Raw genomic sequence first — 22,845 nt, 5'->3', positions numbered from 1 at the left:
CTCCACCAAGGGCCACGAAATTCCCCCCTCTTCCTCCATATATACAGCCCTTAGGGCATCGTTTAGACTTTGGGTTTTGTTTAGATTAAAAGTTCGCCATAGCTGCAACTTCGCGTACTTCGTTTGTGTTCAACGACCAGACAAAGGCGTCACAGAACCCCACCTTGATCAATAAAGCTTTCATCTTATATTCGCAATATCCAGATTGCAATCTCAGTTTCTTGCTTGTTCTTCGTTTGCTCGCAGGAAACAGACCCTCGTGGTCAGGTTGATCGTGCTCCGGCGTGGTCAATAACCTCTCGGAGTTGGTTTAGCGATTGCTAAGGCGCGACGTCCTCGCACGTTCGTAGTCGGATCGTCAAAGTCGACTTCCACCAAAGCGAAATCCACCATCTCATCGAAAGACGGGACACCTTTGCCTCTATCATCTATTTGCTATGCTTTTGTGTGCAAAGAGGCATTATTTTCATTCGAGGACGTGCCTTCCTCTTTGCCTCCTGCTGTCACTAACATTTTGCAGGAGTTCGCTGACGTTTTTCCACAAGACGTGCCACCGGGATTACCGCCTATTCGAGGGATTGAGCATCAGATTGACTTAATTCCCGGTGCTTCACTACCAAACCGTGCACCATACCGTACCAATCCAGAGGAGACGAAGGAGATTATGCGTCAAGTACAAGAGCTTCTCGACAAAGGTTATATACGCGAATCCCTTAGTCCTTGTGCTGTTCCTATTATTCTAGTGCCGAAAAAGGATGGTACATCACGTATGTGTGTTGATTGTAGAGGCATTAATAATATTACTATTCGTTATCGTCATCCTATTCCTAGGCTAGATGATATGCTTGATGAATTGAGTGGCTATACAATATTCTCCAAAGTTGATTTGCGTAGTGGCTACCATCAAGTTCGTATGAAATTGGGAGATGAATGGAAAACAGCATTTAAAACTAAGTTTGGATTATATGAGTGGTTAGTCATGCCTTTTGGGTTAACTAATGCACCTAGTACTTTCATGAGATTAATGAACGAAGTTTTACGTGCTTTCATTGGACGATTTGTGGTAGTTTACTTTGATGACATATTGATTTATAGCAGATCTTTGGAAGAACATTTGGAACATTTACGTGCTGTTTTTATTGCTCTACGTGATGCACGTTTGTTTGGTAACCTTGGGAAGTGCACCTTTTGCACCGACCGAGTATCTTTTCTTGGCTATGTTGTTACTCCACAGGGAATTGAAGTTGATAAACCCAAGATTGAAGCTATTGAGAGTTGGCCGCAGCCCAAAACGGTCACACAAGTGAGGAGTTTTCTTGGCCTCGCTGGATTCTATAGGCGTTTTGTGAGAGATTTCGGCACCATTGCTACACCTCTCAATGAGCTTACAAAGAAAGATGTGCCTTTTCTTTGGGGTACCGCACAGGAAGAAGCCTTCACGGTATTGAAAGATAAGTTGACACATGCTCCTTTACTCCAACTTCCTGATTTTAATAAGACTTTTGAGCTTGAATGTGGTGCTAGTGGAATTGGATTAGGAGGTGTGTTATTACAAGATGGCAAACCTGTTGCATACTTTTCTGAAAAATTGAGTGGGCCTAGTCTGAATTATTCTACTTATGATAAAGAATTATATGCTCTTGTTCGGACTTTAGAAACATGGCAACATTATTTATGGCCCAAAGAATTTGTTATACATTCTGATCATGAATCTTTGAAACATATTAAAAGTCAAGCTAAACTGAATCGTAGACATGCTAAATGGGTTGAATTCATTGAGACTTTCCCTTATGTCATTAAACACAAGAAGGGAAAAGAAAATGTTATTGCTGATGCATTGCCTCGTCGCTATACTATGCTTTCACAACTTGACTTCAAAATATTTGGTTTGTAGACCATCAAAGATCAATATGTGCATGATGCTGATTTTAAAGATGTAATGCAGAATTGTAAAGAAGGAAGAATGTGGAACAAGTTTGTTGTTAACGATGGATTTGTGTTTCGTGCTAACAAGCTATGCATTCCAGCTAGCTCCGTTCGTCTTTTGTTGTTGCAGGAGGCGCATGGAGGAGGATTAATGGGACACTTTGGCGTGAAGAAGACGGAGGACGTACTTGCTACACATTTCTTTTGGCCAAAGATGAGACGGGATGTTGAGCGTTTTATTGCTCGCTGCACTACATGTCAAAAAGCTAAGTCACGACTCAATCCTCATGGTTTATATATGCCTTTGCCTGTACCTAGTGTTCCTTGGGAGGATATATCTATGGACTTTGTTTTAGGTTTACCTCGAACAAAGAAGGGGAGGGATAGCATATTTGTTGTCGTAGATAGATTCTCGAAAATGGCACACTTTATACCATGTCATAAAAGCGATGATGCTGTTAATGTTGCTGATTTGTTCTTTCGTGAAATTATTCGCTTGCATGGTGTGCCAAATACTATTGTTTCAGATCGTGATACTAAATTTCTTAGCCACTTTTTGATAGGGGCAAAGGTGTCCCGTCTTTCGATGAGATGGTGGATTTCGCTTTGGTGGAAGTCGACTTTGATGATCCGACTACGAACGTGCGAGGACGTCGCGCCTTAGCAATCGCTAAACCAACTCCGAGAGGTTATTGACCACGCCGGAGCACGATCAACCTGACCACGAGGGTCTGTTTCCTGCGAGCAAACGAAGAACAAGCAAGAAACTAAGATTGCAATCTGGATATTGCGAATATAAGATGAAAGCTTTATTGATCAAGGTGGGGTTCTGTGACGCCTTTGTCTGGTCGTTGAACACAAACAAAGTACGCGAAGTTGCAGCTATGGCGAACTTTTAATCTAAACAAAACCCAAAGTCTAAACGATGCCCTAAGGGCTGTATATATGGAGGAAGAGGGGGGGAATTTCGTGGCCCTTGGTGGAGGGGTCCGAAATCAACCCTATCTCTTGTTTCCCCACACATACGGACTCTAAAAATAGCCTATACTTATGTATTTCGAAATTACATGGGCCTGGCCCAATAGTAAGGTGACGCAGCACCTAAAATAGCCTCGGGACGAAATTTATGAAGTGGCATCTTGTATATTTCGTCCAAGGCTTCATGCACCCATTATGGTGGCTTCAAAGTCCTGAAATCATCACTTGTAACTCCGTTCTTGTTCCCCTTGCGCATGCCATCATCTCCATGCTTGTTCTTGCTCCAATGTTCATCCTTCTCCAAGCTAGGCCCTTCATTTGTAAGCAAAACAAATGTATCCAATTTAGGCAGCATCATATTCTCATGAACATTAGAATCATTACCAAGAAACGAAAGTACCTGGTAATTTAGTTGGCGTGCACGAGCTCTAGTAATTGGTCCAGTATGTATAGCAGCAGGGGCTGTGGGTGTAACAATTGTATTGATGTCCTCATTAGTTGAATTCATTGAGACTTTCCCTTATGTCATTAAACACAAGAAGGGAAAAGAAAATGTTATTGCTGATGCATTGTCTCGTCGCTATACTATGCTTTCACAACTTGACTTCAAAATATTTGGTTTGGAGACCATCAAAGATCAATATGTGCATGATGCTGATTTTAAAGATGTAATGCAGAATTGTAAAGAAGGAAGAATGTGGAACAAGTTTGTTGTTAACGATGGATTTGTGTTTCGTGCTAACAAGCTATGCATTCCAGCTAGCTCCGTTCGTCTTTTGTTGTTGCAGGAGGCGCATGGAGGAGGATTAATGGGACACTTTGGCGTGAAGAAGACGGAGGACGTACTTGCTACACATTTCTTTTGGCCAAAGATGAGACGGGATGTTGAGCGTTTTATTGCTCGCTGCACTACATGTCAAAAAGCTAAGTCACGACCTAATCCTCATGGTTTATATATGCCTTTGCCTGTACCTAGTGTTCCTTGGGAGGATATATCTATGGACTTTGTTTTAGGTTTACCTCGAACAAAGAAGGGGAGGGATAGCATATTTGTTGTCGTGGATAGATTCTCGAAAATGGCACACTTTATACCATGTCATAAAAGCGATGATGCTGTTAATGTTGCTGATTTGTTCTTTCATGAAATTATTTGCTTGCATGGTGTGCCAAATACTATTGTTTCAGATCGTGATACTAAATTTCTTAGCCACTTCTGGAGATGTTTATGGGCTAAGTTGGGGACTAAACTGCTTTTTAGTACTACTTGTCACCCCCAAACTGATGGACAAACTGAAGTAGTCAATAGAACGTTGTCTACTATGCTTAGGGCTGTTTGGAAGAATAATAAGAAAATGTGGGAGGAATGCTTGCCTCATATTGAATTTGCTTATAATCGTTCATTGCATTCTACTACTAAGATGTGCCCTTTTGAAGTTGTGTATGGTTTCCTACCTCGTGCACCTATTGATTTGTTGCCTCTTCCATCTTCGGAGAAGGTTAATTTTGATGCTAAACAACGTGCTGAATTGATTTTAAAAATGCATGAGTTAACTAAGGAAAACATTGAGCGCATGAATGCTAAATATAAACTTGCTGGAGATAAGGGTAGAAAACATGTTGTGTTTGCACCTGGAGATCTTGTTTGGTTACATTTGCGTAAGGATAGATTTCCTGATTTGCGCAAATCAAAGTTAATGCCACGTGCTGATGGTCCCTTTAAGGTGTTAGAGAAAATTGATAGAGGCAAAGGTGTCCCGTCTTTCGATGAGATGGTGGATTTCGCTTTGGTGGAAGTCGACTTTGACGATCCGACTACGAACGTGCAAGGACGTCGCGCCTTAGCAATCGCTAAACCAACTCCGAGAGGTTATTGACCACGCCGGAGCACGATCAACCTGACCACGAGGGTCTGTTTCCTGCGAGCAAACGAAGAACAAGCAAGAAACTGAGATTGCAATCTGGATATTGCGAATATAAGGTGAAAGCTTTATTGATCAAGGTGGGGTTCTGTGACGCCTTTGTCTGGTCGTTGAACACAAACGAAGTACGCGAAGTTGCAGCTATGGCGAACTTTTAATCTAAACAAAACCCAAAGTCTAAACGATGCCCTAAGGGCTGTATATATGGAGGAAGAGGGGGGAATTTCGTGGCCCTTGGTGGAGGGGTCCGAAATCAACCCTATCTCTTGTTTCCCCACACATACGGACTCTAAAAATAGCCTATACTTATGTATTTCGAAATTACATGGGCCTGGCCCAATAATAAGGTGACGCAGCACCTAAAATAGCCTCGGGACGAAATTTATGAAGTGGCATCTTGTACATTTCGTCCAAGGCTTCATGCACCCATTATGGTGGCTTCAAAGTCCTGAAATCATCACTTGTAACTCCGTTCTTGTTTCCCTTGCGCATGCCATCATCTCCATGCTTGTTCTTGCTCCAATGTTCATCCTTCTCCAAGCTAGGCCCTTCATTTGTAAGCAAAACAAATGTATCCAATTTAGGCAGCATCATATTCTCATGAACATTAGAATCATTACCAAGAAACGAAAGTACCTGGTAATTTAGTTGGCGTGCACGAGCTCTAGTAATTGGTCCAGTATGTATAGCAGCAGGGGCTGTGGGTGTAACAATTGTATTGATGTCCTCATCATGATGTAACACCTTTGGACTTGTAGTTTGACTCGGATTCTGCTGCAGCATCAGATTGTTTCGTCCACAACTCAACGCTCCGGACGAATTTGAAGGTGATTCCAATTGGGTTGGAAAGTGCACGAAATCTAGTTTCCAACAAAAAAAGAATCACCCAATTCGGAGTCCGTATGAAAAACTTGTGTGCGTTTTGAGTCAGGTATGTCTGTGCAGTCCGAATCTGAATCCAGAACGTGAGAGACTTGGACTCTATCTTCTCTTGGGCCAAAAGTGACGTGAGAGAACTTTTTTGGACAGCAAATAAACATCTCTTTCTTCCTTATCTTCATATGTGGATTGTACAAATGTCCCATACACCTGCAATTAGACAAAACACAAAAGTGTGTGAAGTATTTTTGTTCTGGATAACATAAATAGATTATTGAATAGTTTGCACTAGAAATCACCTGACAAATATGCATATATGCAATATTTTTGGTCATATCCAAGGTAGTCATGTCCTCATCAAAATTCGTCCGGAGCGTTGAGTTGTGGACGAAACAATCTGATGCTGCAGCAGAATCCGAGTCAAACTACAAGTCCAAAGGTGTTACATCACCTCCACTTGGGCCCATTGGCCTTGTACGACCTAGATTTAGTTTTAGGCTGCCTTGGGACGTCCTCCCACCTCCTTGGCCGCCACCCCTTGCTCCTATATAAGTAGATCCATCTAGTAGCTTTTGCTGGGGATTTGTTTAGTTAAAAGTTAGCCATTGCAACTTCGTGTACTTCGTTTGTGTCCAACGACCAGACCAAGACCGCTTCCGGATCCCCACCTTTATCAATACTTCATATATACTCGCAATATTCAGATTGCTTTTATCATATTCTTGCTTGTTCTTCGATTGCTTGCAGGAATAGACCTTCGTGGTCAGGTTGATTGTGCTCCAGCGTGGTCAATAACCTTTCGGAGTTGGTTTAGCGATTGCTAAGGCGCAACGTCGTGCACGTTTGTAGTCGGATCGTCAAAGTCATCTTCACCAAATCGATAGTTATCATCTCATCGAAAGATCGGGACACCCCCGCCTCTATCACCTACCTCGTGCACCTATTGATTTGTTGCCTCTTCCATCTTCGGAGAAGGTTAATTTTGATGCTAAACAACATGCTGAATTGATTTTAAAAATGCATGAGTTAACTAAGGAAAACATTGATCGTATGAATGCTAAATATAAACTTGCTGGAGATAAGGGTAGAAAACATGTTGTGTTTGCACCTGGAGATCTTGTTTGGTTACATTTGCGTAAGGATAGATTTCCTGATTTGCGCAAATCAAAGTTAATGCCACGTGCTGATGGTCCCTTTAAGGTGTTAGAGAAAATAAATGATAATGCATATAAACTTGAGCTGCCTGCAGATTTTGGGGTTAGTCCCACTTTTAACATTGCAGATTTGAAGCCTTATTTGGGTGAGGAAGATGAACTTCCGTCGAGGACGACTTCATTTCAAGAAGGGGAGGATGATGAGGACATCAATACAATTGTTACACCCACAGCCCCTGCTGCTATACATACTGGACCAATTACTAGAGCTCGTGCACGCCAACTAAATTACCAGGTACTTTCGTTTCTTGGTAATGATTCTAATGTTTATGAGAATATGATGCTGCCTAAATTGGATACATTTGTTTTGCTTACAAATGAAGGGCCTAGCTTGGAGAAGGATGAACATTGGAGCAAGAACAAGCATGGAGATGATGCCATGCGCAAGGGGAACAAGAACGGAGTTACAAGTGATGATTTTAGGACTTTGAAGCCACCATAATGGGTGCATGAAGCCTTGGACGAAATATACAAGATGCCACTTCATAAATTTCGTCCCGAGGCTATTTTAGGTGCTGCGTCACCTTATTATTGGGCCAGGCCCATGTAATTTCGAAATACATAAGTATAGGCTATTTTTAGAGTCCGTATGTGTGGGCAAACAAGAGATAGGGTTGATTTCGGACCCCTCCACCAAGGGCCACGAAATTCCCTCCCTCTTCCTCCATATATACAGCCCTTAGGGCATCGTTTAGACTTTGGGTTTTGTTTAGATTAAAAGTTCGCCATAGCTGCAACTTCGCGTACTTCGTTTGTGTTCAACGACCAGACAAAGGCGTCACAGAACCCCACCTTGATCAATAAAGCTTTCATCTTATATTCGCAATATCCAGATTGCAATCTTAGTTTCTTGCTTGTTCTTCGTTTGCTCGCGGGAAACAGACCCTCGTGGTCAGGTTGATCGTGCTCCGGCGTGGTCAATAACCTCTCGGAGTTGGTTTAGCGATTGCTAAGGCGCGACGTCCTCGCACGTTCGTAGTCGGATCGTCAAAGTCGACTTCCACCAAAGCGAAATCCACCATCTCATCGAAAGACGGGACACCTTTGCCTCTATCAGTAGGACAAAAGATGTCATGCAAGTTCTTTTCCATCAACATGTATGACTATATTCGGAATACATGCCTACATTACATTGACGAACTGGAGCTAGTTCTATGTCACCCTATGTTCTAACTATTGCATGAGGAATCGCTTCCGACATAATTATCCATCACTAATCCATTGCCTACGAGATTTTCACATATTGTTCTTCGCTTATTTACTTTTCCATTGCTATTGTTACAATCACTATAAAACCAAAACTATTACTTTTGTTACCATTACCGCTACTATCATACTACTTTGCTACTAAATACTTTGCTGCAGATATTAAGTTTCCAGGTGTGGTTGAATTGACAACTCAGTTGCTAATACTTGAGAATATTCTTTGGCTCCCCTTGTGTCGAATCAATAAATTTGGGTTGAATACTCTACCCTCGAAAACTGTTGCGATCCACTATACTTGTGGGTTATCAATGTCTCCAGTGGCCGGATGTCCGGGCTCGGGGCCGGATGTCCGGGTCCTCGAGCTGCCTTCTTCTCCTTTCGGCGTTCCTCTTCATCTGTAGACTTGGCGGCTTGTCCGTCTTCACGTGCATCTTTGGGAGGGTTCTCTTGGTACCTAGTCATCCACAACATCTCGGACTTAGGTAGTAGCCATGTCTCGAGAGGATCATATGTAATATCACTAAGGAGAGAAGTCACCTCGGTCTCGAGAGCTCTAGCTCTAGCTCGAGTATAGGTCCTCTTGGCACTTCCTGAGATGATGGTAGATCCCTGGGGATGACCGTAGGATGCTCCGCATCATCTCCACTCCCTTGGGAAAGACCCGACCTCGGATCGAAATCTTCATCACCATGGTAGGGAGAGAGATTTTTAACGTTGAAGATGTCGCTCACGGAGTACTTGTCACGTGGAATGTCGATCTTGTAGGCGTTGTTGTTGTAGCGTTCAAGCACCTTGAAGGGTCCATCCGCTCGTGGTCGAAGTTTGGACTTGCATTCGTGGGGGAAGTGGTCCTTGCGAAGGTGTAGCCACACAAGATCTCCAATGTTGAAGACCATGGGGTGCTTGTTGATGTTGAGCTTGGTCGCAAGTCGATGTACTTGGCGCTTGATGGTGAGCCTTGTATCCTCATGCACCTTATTGAGATGGTTCACACGTGCACTTGCGTCCATATTGATGCGCTCTTGTAGTGGTAGAGGGAGAATGTCCAAAGGGGACAATGGGTTGAATCCGTAGACGACCTCGAATGGGGACTTGTCAGCAGTTGAGTGTCTTGCGCGGTTGTAGGCGAACTCGGTGATAGGTAGACACTCCTCCCATTCCTTCATGTTCTTCTTGATTAGTATACGAAGTAGAGCGGAGAGTGTGCGGTTGGTCACCTCCGTTTGGCTGTCGGTTTGTGGATGGTATGCCGTGGAGAAGAGTTGCTTGATTCCGAGCTTGGCGCATAGTGTCTTCCAAAAGTAACTCAAGAACTTAATGTTGCGGTCCGAGACAATCGTCTTTGGCACTCCATGTGGTCGTAAGATTTCCCTACAAAAGAGATTGGGAACATGTGCAACATCTTCTATCTTGTTGCATGGTATGAAATGTGCCATCTTAGAGAATCGGTCCACAACAACAAATACCGAATCCTTTCCATTTCTAGTTCTAGGCAATGCAAGTACAAAATCCATGCTAATATCTTCTCATGGTTGATATGGAATTGGGAGAGGCCTGTAAAGGCCATGGGATTGAGCTTTAGACTTATATTTGCGACATGTAGAGCATCGGTTGGTGAAGTGGTTGACGTCGCGGAACATCTTGGGCCAATAATAGTTCTTGGAGAGCGTAGCGAATGTCTTGTCGTGTCCAAAATGTCCCATTAGTCCTTGTCGGTGTCAAAACCGGCGGATCTCGGGTAGGGGGTCCCGAACTGTGCGTCTAGGCCAGATGGTAACATGAGACAAGGGACACAATGTTTTACCCAGGTTCGGGCCCTCTTGATGGAGGTAAAACCCTAAGTCGTGCTTGATTAATATTGATGATATGGGTAGTACAAGAGTAGATCTACCACGAGATCGGAGAGGCTAAACCCTAGAAGCTAGCCAATGGTATGATTGTATGTTGTGGTTGTTGTGTCCTACGGACTAAAACCCTCCGGTTTATATAGACACCGGAGAGGGTTAGGGTTACACAAGGTCGGTTACAAAGGAGGAGATATCCATATCCGTATTGCCTAGCTTGCCTTCCACGCCAAGTAGAGTCCCATCCGAACACGAGACGAAGTCTTCAATCTTGTATCTTCATAGTCCAACAGTCTGGCCAAAGGATATAATCCGGCTGTCCGGAGACCCCCTAATCCAGGACTCCCTCAGTAGCCCCTGAACCAGGCTTCAGTGACGATGAGTCTGGCGCGCAGTATTGTCTTCGACATTACAAGGCGGGTTCCTCCTCCGAATACACCATGGAAGAATTTGAATACAAGGATAGTGTTCAACCCTGCAAAATAAGTTCCACCTACCACCGTAGAGAGAATAATATTTTCGCAAATCTAATTTGCTAACTTGTTTTAACAGCATGACGTTATGTCATGGCCCGGTGATTATTCGAACTGTTTCCTTTAACTAGCCCCGCACATAACGCGAGTCAGTTTTTTGACACGTCTTGTCAAAGAAGAGATCGTGTCCCCTTATTACGGGATTCTCATCAATACGGGCGTGGGTAACCCAACCGCGCCATCGATTACGGCGCTTGGGGGACGAGCGAGTTTTACCAGGCTAGTGGGGACACTTAGTTTCATCTGCCCATATTAAGGGATAAGGATTCACCTTTTCATCCACGCCTTCTTCCTCCTTTGCTCATCCATTTTTGCACACTCGAGCTCTAGTGATAGAGGCAAAGGTGTCCCGTCTTTCGATGAGATGATGGATATCGCTTTGGTGGAAGTCGACTTTGACGATCCGACTACGAACGTGCGAGGACGTCGCGCCTTAGCAATCGCTAAACCAACTCTGAGAGGTTATTGACCATGCCGGAGCACGATCAACCTGACCGCGAGGGTCTGTTTCCTGCGAGCAAACGAAGAACAAGCAAGAAACTAACATTGCAATCTGGATATTGTGAATATAAGATAAAAGCTTTATTGATCAAGGTGGGGTTCTGTGACGCCTTTGTCTGGTCGTTGAACACAAACGAAGTACAAATTGGCATGATTAGATGTGGTATTGTTGAGGAGAATGAAGCTATGCTTGCACGTTTTCTGGGTGGATTAAATAGAGAGATTCAGACCATTCTAGACTATAAGGAGTATACTAATATCACTCGTTTATTCCATCTTGCTTTTAAAGCTGAACGTGAAGTGCAGGATCGACAAGCATTGGGGCGAACTAACTTTTCTGCAGGCCGACCTTCATCATGGACACCACGTGCATCTTCTACTTCAACTGCACCAGCACCTCCATCCGGTGCCACCTCCAGCCGTGATACAAGAAAACAGGCACAACCACCATTATCTGCCAAGAGCGCACCTGCGGGGCCTGCACAGTGTTCTTCTTCTTCCATGGCATCAACAGGGCACACAAGTGATATTATTTGTCGTCGTTGTAAGGGAGGAGTTCATTATGCGAGAGAATGCAAATCTCCGCGTGTGATGATTGCTACCGCGGATGGTGGATATGAGTCTGCTAGTGACTATGATGAGGAGACTTTGGCTCTTATTACACGTGAAGAACATGGTGGAGATGATTCTGATCATGAGACGCAATACATGGCTCCTGAAGACGCTGACAGGTATGAATGTTTAGTTGCTCAACGTGTTTTGAGTGTGCAGGTCACACAAGCTGAGCAAAATCAGAGGCACAATTTGTTCCATACCAAGGGAGTTGTGAAAGAACGTTCTGTGCGCGTCATCATAGATGGAGGGAGCTGCAACAACTTGGCTAGCATGGAGATGGTGGAGAAGCTTTCTCTCACCACAAGACCACATCCACATCCTTACTACATCCAATGGTTCAACAACAGCGACAAGGTTAAGGTAACACGTACTGTTCGTGTGCATTTTAGTATCTCTACATATGCTGATTATGTTGATTGTGATGTGGTACCTATGCAAGCATGTTCCTTATTACTTGGTAGACCATGGCAATTTGATAAAAATTCTGTACACCATGGTAGAAACAATCACTATACTCTTGTTCATAAGGATAAAAATATTACTTTGCTTCCTATGACTCCTGATTCTATTTTGAAAGATGATATTAATAGAGCTAATAAAGCAAAACAAGAGAAGAATAAGAGTGAAAATCAGATTGTGGCAAAAGAATTTGAGCAACAAATGAAGCCTAATAATAAACCATCTAGTGTTGCTTCTGAAATTAAATTGAAAAGTGCATGTTTATTTGCCACCAAATCTGATATTGATGAGCTAGATTTCAGCAAATCTGTTTGCTATGCTTTTGTGTGCAAATAGGCATTATTTTCATTCGAGGACGTGCCTTCCTCTTTGCCTCTTGCTGTCACTAACATTTTGCAGGAGTTCGCTGACATCTTTCCACAAGACGTGCCACCGGGATTACCGCCTATTCGAGGGATCGAGCATCAGATTGACTTAATTCCCGGTGCGTCACTGCCAAACCGTGCGCCATACCATACCAATCCAGAGGAGACGAAGGAGATTATGCGTCAAGTACAAGAGCTTCTCGACAAAGGTTATATACGCGAATCCCTTAGTCCTTGTGCTGTTCCTATTATTCTAGTGCCGAAAAAGGATGGTACATCGCGTATGTGTGTTGATTATAGAGGCATTAATAATATTACTATTCGTTATCGTCATCCTATTCCTAGGCTAGATGATATGCTTGATGAATTGAGTGGCTCTACAATATTCTCCAAAGTTGATTTGCGTAGTGGATACCATCAAATTCGTATGAAATTGGGGGATGAATGGAAAACAGCTTTTAAAACTAAGTTTGGATTATATGAGTGGTTAGTCATGCCTTTTGGGTTAACTAATGCGCCTAGTACTTTCATGAGACTAACGAACGAACTTTTACGTGCTTTCATTGGACGATTTGTGGTAGTCTATTTTGATGATATACTGATTTATAGCAGATATTTGGAAGAACATTTGGAACATTTACGTGCTGTTTTTATTGCTCTACGTGATGCACGTTTGTTTGGTAACCTTGGGAAGTGCACCTTTTGCACCGACCGAGTATCTTTCTTGGCTATGTTGTTACTCCACAGGGAATTGAAGTTGATAAAGCCAAGATTGAAGCTATTGAGAGTTGGCCGCAGCCCAAAACGGTGACACAAGTGAGGAGTTTTCTTGGCCTCGGTGGATTCTATAGGCGTTTTGTGAGAGATTTCTGCACCATTGCTGCACCTCTCAATGAGCTTACAAAGAAAGATGTGCCTTTTCTTTGGGGTACCGCACAGGAAGAAGCCTTCTCGGTATTGAAAGATAAGTTGACACATGCTCCTTTACTCCAACTTCCTGATTTTAATAAGACTTTTGAGCTTGAATGTGATGCTAGTGGAATTGGATTAGGAGGTTGTTATTACAAGATGGCAAACCTGTTGCATACTTTTCTGAAAAATTGAGTGCGCCTAGTCTGAATTATTCTACTTATGATAAAGAATTATATGCTCTTGTTCGGACTTTAGAAACATGGCAACATTATTTATGGTCCAAAGAATTTGTTATACATTCTGATCATGAATCTTTGAAACATATTAAAAGTCAAGCTAAACTGAATCGTAGACATGCTAAATGGGTTGAATTCATTGAGAGTTTCCCTTATGTCATTAAACACAAGAAGGGAAAAGAAAATGTTATTGCTGATGCATTGTCTCGTCGCTATACTATGCTTTCACAACTTGACTTCAAAATATTTGGTTTGGAGACCATCAAAGATCAATATGTGCATGATGCTGATTTTAAAGATGTAATGCAGAATTGTAAAGAAGGAAGAATGTGGAACAAGTTTGTCGTTAACGATGGATTTGTGTTTCGTGCTAACAAGCTATGCATTCCAGCTAGCTCCGTTCGTCTTTTGTTGTTGCAGGAGGCGCATGGAGGAGGATTAATGGGACACTTTGGCGTGAAGAAGACGGAGGACGTACTGGCTGCACATTTCTTTTGGCCAAAGATGAGACGGGATGTTGAGCGTTTTATTGCTCGCTGCACTACATGTCAAAAAGCTAAGTCACGACTCAATCCTCATGGTTTATATATGCCTTTGCCTGTACCTAGTGTTCCTTGGGAGGATATATCTATGGACTTTGTTTTAGGTTTACCTCGAACAAAGAAGGGGAGGGATAGCATATTTGTTGTCGTGGATAGATTCTCGAAAATGGCACACTTTATACCATGTCATAAAAGCGATGATGCTGTTAATGTTGCTGATTTGTTCTTTCGTGAAATTATTCGCTTGCATGGTGTGCCAAATACTATTGTTTCAGATCGTGATACTAAATTTCTTAGCCACTTTTGGAGATGTTTATGGGCTAAGTTGGGGACTAAACTGCTTTTTAGTACTACTTGTCACACCCAAACTGATGGCCAAACTGAAGTAGTCAATAGAACATTGTCTACTATGCTTAGGGCTGTTTTGAAGAGTAATAAGAAAATGTGGGAGGAATGCTTGCCTCATATTGAATTTGCTTATAATCGTTCATTGCATTCTACTACTAAGATGTGCCCTTTTGAAGTTGTGTATGGTTTCCTAACTCGTGCACCTATTGATTTGTTGCCTCTTCCATCTTCGGAAAAGGTTAATTTTGATGCTAAACAACATGCTGAATTGATTTTAAAAATGCATGAGTTAACTAAGGAAAACATTGAGCGTATGAATGCCAAATATAAACTTGCTGGAGATAAGGGTAGAAAACATGTTGTGTTTGCACCTGGAGATCTTGTTTGGTTACATTTGCGTAAGGATAGATTTCCTAATTTGCGCAAATCAAAGCTCATGCCATGGGCTGATGGTCCCTTTGAGGTGTTAGAGAAAATAAATGATAATGCATATAAACTTGAGCTGCCTGCAGATTTTGGGGTTAGTCCCACTTTTAACATTGCAGATTTGAAGCCTTATTTGGGTGAGGAAGATGAGCTTCCGTCGAGGACGACTTCATTTCAAGAAGGGGAGGATGATGAGGACATCAATACCGTTGTTACACCCACAGCCCCTACTGCTACATATACGGGACCAATTACTAGAGCTCGCGCACGCCAATTAAATTATCAGGTACTTTCGTTTCTTGGTAATGATTCTAATGTTCATGAGAATATGATGCTGCCTAAATTGGATACATTTGTTTTGCTTACAAATGAAGGGCCTAGCTTGGAGAAGGATGAACATTGGAGCAAGAACAAGCATGGAGATGATGCCATGCGCAAGGGGAACAAGAACAGAGTTACAAGTGATGATTTCAGGACTTTGAAGCCACCATAATGGGTGCATGAAGCCTTGGACGAAATATACAAGATGCCACTTCATAAATTTCGTCCAGAGGCTATTTTAGGTGCCGTGTCACCTTATTATTGGGCCAGGCCCATGTAATTTCGAAATACATAAGTATAGGCTATTTTTAGAGTCCGTATGTGTGGGGAAACAAGAGATAGGGTTGATTTCGGACCCCTCCACCAAGGGCCACGAAATTCCCCCCTCTTCCTCCATATATACAGCCCTTAGGGCATCGTTTAGACTTTGGGTTTTGTTTAGATTAAAAGTTTGCCATAGCTGCAACTTCGCGTACTTCGTTTGTGTTCAACGACCAGACAAAGGCGTCACAGAACCCCACCTTGATCAATAAAGCTTTCATCTTATATTCGCAATATCCAGATTGCAATCTCAGTTTCTTGCTTGTTCTTCGTTTGCTCGCAGGAAACAGACCCTCGTGGTCAGGTTGATCGTGCTCCGGCGTGGTCAATAAGCTCTTGGAGTTGGTTTAGCGATTGCTAAGGCGCGACGTCCTTGCACGTTCGTAGTCGGATCGTCAAAGTCGACTGCCACCAAAGCGATATCCATCATCTCATCGAAAGATGGGACACCTTTGCCTCTATCAAGTGGTATCAGATTTCCAGGTTGCTCGGTGAGATTTTACAGTTTTTCGTAGTTTAGATCGAGTTTGTTCTTCATACCTACAGTCCACGAAAAAGCCAAAAAAAATTAGGGTTAGTTCATCATATCCGAACCAATCTGAGCCTTTGCATAATCTTTTTAGGGTTTTGCTTTGTTGAATTTGCGGTTGCATCGTCGTGTCTAGTTGCTGGTCTTAGCGTTAGTCTTTTAGAGTTTCGAGTTCTGGTCATAAGTTGTCACGCCGCGATCGCACCATCATCATCGCCCCTGTCACCTACCACCTCCACTCCGAATCCGTATCCATATACCACCACCAATCCGTATCCATATACCACCACCGATCCATATCCATATATTACCACCGTTGCCATACACCACCACCGCTGCCATATACCACCACCATATATCCACCACCAATCTGAGTTCCTTGCATATTAGGTGTGTTTTCGAGATCCATCTAGTTTCCGATTCGTGTTTCCTTGCCGGAGTAGGTTTCGGAAAAAAAGAGTCTGGAAACCACCCTCCGTTTAGGCCCAAAAATTTTCGAAAACGCATTTTTCAAAAAAAATTCTGGCTATCCTATTTTTAGGTGTTTCTGAGTGTTTTGAGACAGGTGCCATTATAGGAAGTTTTTTTTGACCCATTTCCAGTTTTTGGGTGATGAGGACATCAATACCATTGTTACACCCACAGCCCCTACTGCTACATATACGGGACCAATTACTAGAGCTCGCGCACGCCAATTAAATTATCAGGTACTTTCGTTTCTTGGTAATGATTCTAATGTTCATGAGAATATGATGCTGCCTAAATTGGATACATTTGTTTTGCTTACAAATGAAGGGCCTAGCTTGGAGAAGGATGAACAATGGAGCAAGAACAAGCATGGAGATGATGCCATGCGCAAGGGGAACAAGAACGGAGTTACAAGTGATGATTTCAGGACTTTGAAGCCACCATAATGGGTGCATGAAGCCATGGACGAAATATACAAGATGCCACTTCATAAATTTCGTCCCGAGGCTATTATAGGTGCTGTGTCACCTTTTTATTGGGCCAGGCCCATGTAATTTCGAAATACATAAGTATAGGCTATTTTTAGAGTCCGTATGTGTGGGGAAACAAGAGATAGGGTTGATTTCGGACCCCTCCACCAAGGGCCACGAAATTCCCCCTCTCTTCCTCCGTATATACAGCCCTTAGGGCACCGTTTAGACTTTGGGTTTTGTTTAGATTAAAAGTTCGCCATAGCTGCAACTTCGTGTACTTCGTTTGTGTTCAACGACCAGACAAAGGCATCACAGAACCCCACCTTGATCAATAAAGCTTTCATCTTATATTCGCAATATCCAGATTGCAATCTTAGTTTCTTGCTTGTTCTTCGTTTGCTCACAGGAAACAGACCCTCGTGGTCAGGTTGATCGTGCTCCGACGTGGTCAATAACCTCTCGGAGTTGGTTTAGCGATTGCTAAGGCGCGACGTCCTCGCACGTTCGTAGTCGGATCGTCAAAGTCGACTTCCACCAAAGCGATATCCATCATCTCATCGAAAGACGGGACACCTTTGCCTCTATCAAGTGGTATCAGATTTCCAGGTTGCTCGGTGAGATTTTACAGTTTTTCGTAGTTTAGATCGAGTCTGTTCTTCATACCTACAGTCCACGAAAAAGCCAAAAAAAAATTAGGGTTAGTTCATCATATCCGAACCAATCTGAGCCTTTGCATAATCTTTTTAGGGTTTTGCTTTGTTGAATTTGTGGTTGCATCGTCGTGTCCAGTTGCTGGTCTTAGCGTCTAGTCTTTTAGAGTTTCGAGTTCTGTTCACAGGTTGTCATGTCGCCGCTGCCATATATCACCACCGCATCATCATTGTCGCTGTTGCCATATACCACCACCACATATTCACCGCCAATCCGAATCCATATACGCCACCACATATCTGCCGCCATCACGGCAATCCGAGTTCACCTGCAACATATATCCGCCACCTGTCCGTGTTCCACCAGATTCATCTCCGCCACCAGTCCGAGTTCCACCAGATTCATCTCCGCCACAAGTCCTAGTCCGAGTCCAGTAATTGTTGCATTGTTCTCGATTTCCAGATCACGCGACACTCCGAGTCGTGACAGAGAAGGACTCCCCAACTTCCGAGCCATCCGCAGAAGAAAAATAGTTCCAATTTCAAAAAAAAAGAACTAAGTCTGGAAAATTCTGGCTAGGCAGTTTTTAGACCATTTGTAGACTTTTTCGAAAAAAATTTGTTGCGGAGCAAAAAAAAAGAGGAAAAAAAAGTGCAAAAAAAAGAGAAAAAAAAATTCAGAGTGTGCTCCTCCCTTGTTTACGTGCCGCGCCGTGATTTTGTTGGTGTTCTAGGCTCGCGTCTCTAGCACAGTCTAGCCTAGGACCAGCACAGTACCGTCGTTGAGCGTTTATTCAACTTTGCATCTCTGAATTGATTATTGCTGACCCTTTTTGCTACCATATTATAAGCCTTCCCAGGTCCTCATACATCTACGTCGTGCGTTTGACTCTCCCTGGTAATCGCTCTATCCAAGCTTTGAGAGTTTTGACTACAACGGTTGTCGATCACCGCCTGTTGCTGGGTAAGAACTGGTAAGAATTTTTGTTTTGCTTGACGGATTTGTGACACCCACCACCACCACTTGTTCGTAGTCTGTAGGATCATATTCTTGTGTGTTTCTATTGCTGCTAACCATGCCAGGATCACAAGCCGACGAGATTGACTGGGAGAATTTATCGAACAAGGAGCTTCATGATAAGTTTCAGCAAATGATGACTGAACAGGTGCAAGATGTGCTGAACAATTTTGAAGAGGCCATGGAGAAGATCACTGGCCTTGAGAAGATGTTCGAAACAAAGCTCGATAACAAGTTTAATGAATTGCTCGCGCGTCTTCCACCACCACCACCCGCTGCACCTAACGCACCTCTCCAACAACAACAACAACGACTACCTCCACGTCGCGAAACAGACCTCCGCCGAGCAAGCCGTGTTCCTCTTGCGTTTGGCCAAACTGTTGGTGCTGCTGTTGATACTTCTGTGGCTCCTGCTGCTGATGCGGAGGAGGATGATTATGTGGGAGATTATGAGGATGAGGTTGATCAAAATCAGCACTACATGCAGGCACCTGTACCACCACCAGCAGGTCGACCTCAGGTATATATTCGTAATGGTAGGCCTGCACCACCACCTCAGGTACGAGATGATGTCCATATTCCTAAACTGAAATTGAATATTCCACCATTTGAGGGTAGATATGTTCCTGATATATATCTTACTTGGGAGTTAGAAACTGAACAACGATATACATGTTTACAATATCCTGAGGAGAGACAAGTTGCTGCTGCTGTTTGTGCTTTCACTAGTTTTGCATGTGTATGGTGGTCTGAACATTGTAGATTATATCCTATTCCAACTACTTGGGCTGCTTTGAAAACTGCTATGCGTACGCGTTGGGTCCCACCATATTATCAACGTGAATTGCTTCAAAAATTGCAGCGTTTAAGACAAGGGAAAAATTCTGTAGAAGAATATTATCAGGAATTACAAACTGGCATGATTAGATGTGGTATTGTTGAGGAGAATGAAGCTATGCTTGCACGTTTTCTGGGTGGATTAAATAGAGAGATTCAGACCATTCTAGACTATAAGGAGTATACTAATATCACTCGTTTATTCCATCTTGCTTGTAAAGCTAAACGTGAAGTGCAGGATCGACAAGCATTGGGGCGAACTAACTTTTCTGCAGGCCGACCTTCATCATGGACACCACGTGCATCTTCTACTTCAACTGCACCAGCACCTCCATCCGGTGCCACCTCCAGCCGTGATACAAGAAAACAGGCACAACCACCATTATCTGCCAAGAGCGCACCTGCGGGGCCTGCACAGCGTTCTTCTTCTTCCATGGCATCAACAGGGCACACAACTGATATTATTTGTCGTCGTTGTAAGGGAGGAGGTCATTATGCGAGAGAATGCAAATCTCCGCGTCCGATGATTGCTACCGCGGATGGTGGATATGAGTCCGCTAGTGACTATGATGAGGAGACTTTGGCTCTTATTACACGTGAAGAACATGGTGGAGATGATTCTGATCATGAGACGCAATACATGGCTCCTGAAGACGCTGACAGGTATGAATGTTTAGTTGCTCAACGTGTTTTGAGTGTGCAGGTCACACAAGCTGAGCAAAATCAGAGGCACAATTTGTTCCATACCAAGGGAGTTGTGAAGGAACGTTCTGTGCGCGTCATCATAGATGGAGGGAGCTGCAACAACTCTGCTAGCATGGAGATGGTGGAGAAGCTTTCTCTCACAACAAGACCACATCCACATCCTTACTACATCCAATGGTTCAACAACAGCGGCAAGGTTAAGGTAACACGTACTGTTCGTGTGCATTTTAGTATCTCTACATATGCTGATTATGTTGATTGTGATGTGGTACCTATGCAAGCATGTTCCTTATTACTTGGTAGACCATGGCAATTTGATAAAAATTCTGTACACCATGGTAGAAACAATCACTATACTCTTGTTCATAAGGATAAAAATATTACTTTGCTTCCTATGACTCCTGATTCCATTTTGAAAGATTATATTAATAGAGCTAATAAAGCACAACAGGAGAAGAATAAGAGTGAAAATCAGATTGTGGCAAAAGAATTTGAGCAACAAATGAAGCATAATAATAAACCATCTAGTGTTGCTTCTGAAATTAAATTGAAAAGTGCATGTTTATTTGCCACCAAATCTGATATTGATGAGCTAGATTTCAGCAAATCTGTTTGCTATGCTTTTGTGTGCAAAGAGGCATTATTTTCATTCGAGGACGTGCCTTCCTCTTTGCCTCCTGCTGTCACTAACATTTTGCAGGAGTTCGCTGACGTTTTTCCACAAGACGTGCCACCGGGATTACCGCCTATTCGAGGGATTGAGCATCAGATTGACTTAATTCCCGGTGCTTCACTGCCAAACCGTGCACCATACCGTACCAATCCAGAGGAGACGAAGGAGATTATGCGTCAAGTACAAGAGCTTCTCGACAAAGGTTATATACGCGAATCCCTTAGTCCTTGTGCTGTTCCTATTATTCTAGTGCCGAAAAAGGTTGGTACATCACGTATGTGTGTTGATTGTAGAGGCATTAATAATATTACTATTCGTTATCGTCATCCTATTCCTAGGCTAGATGATATGCTTGATGAATTGAGTGGCTCTACAATATTCTCCAAAGTTGATTTGCGTAGTGGCTACCATCAAATTCGTATGAAATTGGGAGATGAATGGAAAACAGCATTTAAAACTAAGTTTGGATTATATGAGTGGTTAGTCATGCCTTTTGGGTTAACTAATGCACCTAGTACTTTCATGAGATTAATGAACGAAGTTTTACGTGCTTTCATTGGACGATTTGTGGTAGTTTACTTTGATGACATATTGATTTATAGCAGTTCTTTGGAGGAACATTTGGAACATTTACGTGCTGTTTTTATTGCTCTACGTGATGCACGTTTGTTTGGTAACTTTGGGAAGTGCACCTTTTGCACCGACCGAGTATCTTTTCTTGGCTATGTTGTTACTCCACAGGGAATTGAAGTTGATAAAGCCAAGATTGAAGCTATTGAGAGTTGGCCGCAGCCCAAAACGGTCACACAAGTGAGGAGTTTTCTTGGCCTCGCTGGATTCTATAGGCGTTTTGTGAGAGATTTCAGCACCATTGCTGCACCTCTCAATGAGCTTACAAAGAAAGATGTGCCTTTTCTTTGGGGTACCGCATAGGAAGAAGCCTTCACGGTATTGAAAGATAAGTTGACACATGCTCCTTTACTCCAACTTCCTGATTTTAATAAGACTTTTGAGCTTGAATGTGATGCTAGTGGAATTGTATTAGGAGGTGTGTTATTACAAGATGGCAAACCTGTTGCATACTTTTCTGAAAAATTGAGTGGGCCTAGTCTGAATTATTCTACTTATGATAAAGAATTATATGCTCTTGTTCGGACTTTAGAAACATGGCAACATTATTTATGGCCCAAAGAATTTGTTATACATTTTGATCATGAATCTTTGAAACATATTAAAAGTCAAGCTAAACTGAATCGTAGACATGCTAAATGGGTTGAATTCATTGAGACTTTACCTTATGTCATTAAACACAAGAAGGGAAAAGAAAATGTTATTGCTGATGCATTGTCTCGTCGCTATACTATGCTTTCACAACTTGACTTCAGAATATTTGGTTTGGAGACCATCAAAGATCAATATGTGCATGATGCTGATTTTAAAGATGTAATGCAGAATTGTAAAGAAGGAAGAATGTGGAACAAGTTTGTTGTTAACGATGGATTTGTGTTTCGTGCTAACAAGCTATGCATTCCAGCTAGCTCCGTTCATCTTTTGTTGTTGCAGGAGGCGCATGGAGGAGGATTAATGGGACACTTTGGCGTGAAGAAGACGGAGGACGTACTTGCTACACATTTCTTTTGGCCAAAGATGAGACGGGATGTTGAGCGTTTTATTGCTCGCTGCACTACATGTCAAAAAGCTAAGTCACGACTCAATCCTCATGGTTTATATATGCCTTTGCCTGTACCTAGTGTTCCTTGGGAGGATATATCTATGGACTTTGTTTTAGGTTTACCTCGAACAAAGAAGGGGAGGGATAGCATATTTGTTGTCGTGGATAGATTCTCGAAAATGGCACACTTTATACCATGTCATAAAAGCGATGATGCTGTTAATGTTGCTGATTTGTTCTTTCGTGAAATTATTCGCTTGCATGGTGTGCCAAAT

Source organism: Triticum dicoccoides, chromosome 3A (assembly GCF_002162155.2).
Source record: "Triticum dicoccoides isolate Atlit2015 ecotype Zavitan chromosome 3A, WEW_v2.0, whole genome shotgun sequence".
In the NCBI taxonomy this organism is placed as follows: domain Eukaryota; kingdom Viridiplantae; phylum Streptophyta; class Magnoliopsida; order Poales; family Poaceae; genus Triticum; species Triticum dicoccoides.
Note: the sequence above shows the minus strand (reverse complement) of the source record.